We start from the raw sequence: 3,246 nt of genomic DNA, 5'->3' as shown, positions 1-3,246 counted from the left end.
ATCTCACAAAAATAACTCATAAGAGTTAGAGAATTTTGATAAAAATAAGAAGAAACATTCTGACATTCAGAGTTCGAACGTAGATTTCTTATTCATCAATTCTACAATGACTGGGTTATCCCTAAGAATACCCATGTGGTATTCTTCTGGGAACTTCCCGATACATTGGTTATCCTGAAGATACTAAGGATAGTATTTTTTCAGGAACTTGCCGTTTATCGGCATCATAAGCCGGTCACCGTCCTTGGTGACAAGGCGATATGCGCCACTCGAGTAGACTGTCTCCACTACGAATGGTCCCTCCCATTTGGGTTCAAATTTACCCTTCTTCTTGGAGTTAAGGATCATAGGCCGCCTTTCAGCTAGAACCAAATCCCCTTCTTTGAAACTCCTTTGTCGAACCTTTTTGTCGAAGGCTTGAGAAATTCTAGCTTGGTAAAACTCAATATGCTGTTGAGCTTCCAGGCACTTTTCATCGAGCCTCTCAAGTTCTTCGAGGTGTTTCTGATGTTGTTCTTCGGTCGTCATCTGGGTTGAAAGAGCGATCCGAAGAGACGGGATTTGAATCTCCAATGGAAGCACAGCTTCACATCCGTATACCAGTGAATACGGGGTTGCTCCCGTCGGTGTGCGTACCATGGTCCGATAGGCCCATAGAGCCGCGCCAAGCTTGTCATCCCAGTCTCGTTTATTAGTTTTCACGATTTTTGACAAGAGTTTGATGATAGTCTTGTTGAAGGCTTCAGCTAATCCATTTGCTGTGGGATTATAAGCCGTTGACGAGATATCCTGAATTTTAAACTTTTCGCAGAACCTTATGAATGCGTTGCTGACAAACTGAGGACCGTTGTCATGTATGATTCGTCTTGGAACACCATACCTATAGATGATATGGTGCTTGATGAATGCAATGACATTACTCGTTTTAACTTCTTTGAGTGGAACTGCTTCGGCCCATTTGGAGAAGTAATCGGTGATTGCCAGGATGAACCGGTCCCCTTTGACTGATGGGGGATTTATAGGGCCAACAATGTCCATTCCCCAAGTCTCGAACGGCCATGACGTAACCGAAGGATGCAGATGCTCCGGAGGTTGGTGCATGTAATTCTCATGTATTTGACATGCATCACACTTTCGGGCATACGTGACTACATCACTCATCATGGAAGGCCAAAAATACCCCCATTCTTCTGATGCGATCATAAAGCTTGGGGCCAGGTTGGTGTGCGCCACACTCTCCTTCATGCGCCTCCCTAAGGACTTCTTCAGCTTCTTTCGTCGATAAGCAACGTAATAGCAAACCATCGTACCCCCTGCGGTACAACGTTCGATTCTCCGTGTTATAGTAGAATCTTGGTGCTCTTCGTCGGATCGACTCTCTTTCCTTCACATCTTCTGGCAAGATTCCATGCAAGACGTAGTCGATGATGGGGAAACGCCAATCTCGTGGTTCGAACTCGATTTGAGTAGCGTGCGCCTCTTGAACCTCTTCTTCCTTGGCATCTTCATTGTAAAGCGGTATTAGGAGTTGGTGAGTTCTTACCGTAACAAACTGCTCTGCTTCGGGAGGTTGTGCCAGAGATACGGCCAATGCTGCTAACGCATCTGCATAGGTATTCTGTAGTCGTGGAATATGTTCGATAAAGAATCCTTCGAATGATTCCGCCATCTCCACTGCCCTCTTATGGTATGGTATCAAATCTTGACTTCGGACTTCATATTCTCCTTGAACTTGCTTGACTATTAGCTGAGAATCGCCGAAAGCCTCGAGATACTCAACCCCCAGCTCCTTAGCGAAATTGAGTCCTATAATCAATGCGTTATACTCTGCTACGTTATTCGAGCATGGCTCGGTTAGCGAGTAGGCTCGAGGCATCACATGTTTTCCTGGGGAGACTAAGACAACTCCCACTCCGGAAGAAAGCTCGAGGCATCACATGTTTTCCTGGGGAGACTAAGACACCTCCCACTCCGGAAGAAATCTTAGACCTTCCAGGAGCACCTGTGACAATAGCTGCTCGGGAAGCGCCATCGAAGTACAAACGCCATACTTGTTGGTGCGAAGTTGCGTTGACTTCATGGGTTTTATCGGGTAGGTCGTCGTATATCTCGGCGGTGTCCGTAGTTGGATTAGCTGCCAGGAGATCACAGATGGCCTGCCCTTTTACTGACTTCTGTTGTTTAAAATATAAGTCATATTGGGATAAGAGTAAGGCCCATTTTGCTAAACGCCAATTCATGGAAGCTGGTTGAGTCATGAACACTCGGACTGGGTTAACTTTAGAGATAACATAAATGGTCTGTCCAACCAGATAATGCCGCATCTTCTGAATAGCGAACACTAAAGCGAGGCATTCTCTCTCGATCATGGGATATCGAGATTCAGCGCCTACCGTGGTTCGGCTTAAATAATACACCGCCTGCTCATGACCGTTATCATCATCTTGTGCAAGAACGGTTTGCCCGATTTCGGTGCGACGAGTACAAGAGGTTTCGAGAGATATTCTTTAATACTCTCGAATGCCTTTTGACAAGCGTCATCCCATACAAAAGATACGCCCTTCTTTGTGAGCTTGGAGAATGGTTGGCATTTTCCTGAGAGGTTCGAGATGAACCGACGAATATAAGCTAATCGCCCTTGCAATCCTCTGAGCTCCTTGAGGTTTCTCGGAGGCTGCAATTCATTAATCGCCTTTACCTTATCAGGATCGATGTGAATACCTTTGGTGGTGACGACGAATCCCAGGAATTTACCACTAGACATTCCGAGGAAAGACTTGGTAGGATTCATCTTCAATTGATGGGCTCGCATCAAGTCGAACATGGTCTTCAAGTCCTTAATGTGATCTTTTTTATCACGACTTTTCACGACCAAATCATCTACGTAGCATTCGACAGTCTTTCGGAGATGCTCCTGAAAGATCTTTGACATGGCTCGCTGATATGTAGCACCTGCATTCTTTAAGCCGAAGGGCATAACTGTGTAGCAGAAGACGCCGAGAGGCGTTCTAAATGCGGTATGCTTTTCATCATCTGGATGCATCTTTATTTGGTTATAACCAGAGAAACCATCCATGAAAGACATTCTCTCGAATCCGCACGTATTGTCGATGATAACATCCGTGATGGGAAGGGGAAAATCATCTTTTGGGAAAGCAGTGTTGAGGTCTCTAAAGTCAATACAGACCCTGATCTTCCCGTTTTTCTTAAGGACCGGGACAATATTGGCAAGCCATTCTGGATGTT

Source organism: Asparagus officinalis, chromosome 1, assembly GCF_001876935.1.
Source record: "Asparagus officinalis chromosome 1, Aspof.V1, whole genome shotgun sequence".
NCBI lineage: Eukaryota > Viridiplantae > Streptophyta > Magnoliopsida > Asparagales > Asparagaceae > Asparagus > Asparagus officinalis.
The sequence above is the reverse complement of the archived record's forward strand: the minus strand, read 5'-3'. Positions refer to the sequence as shown.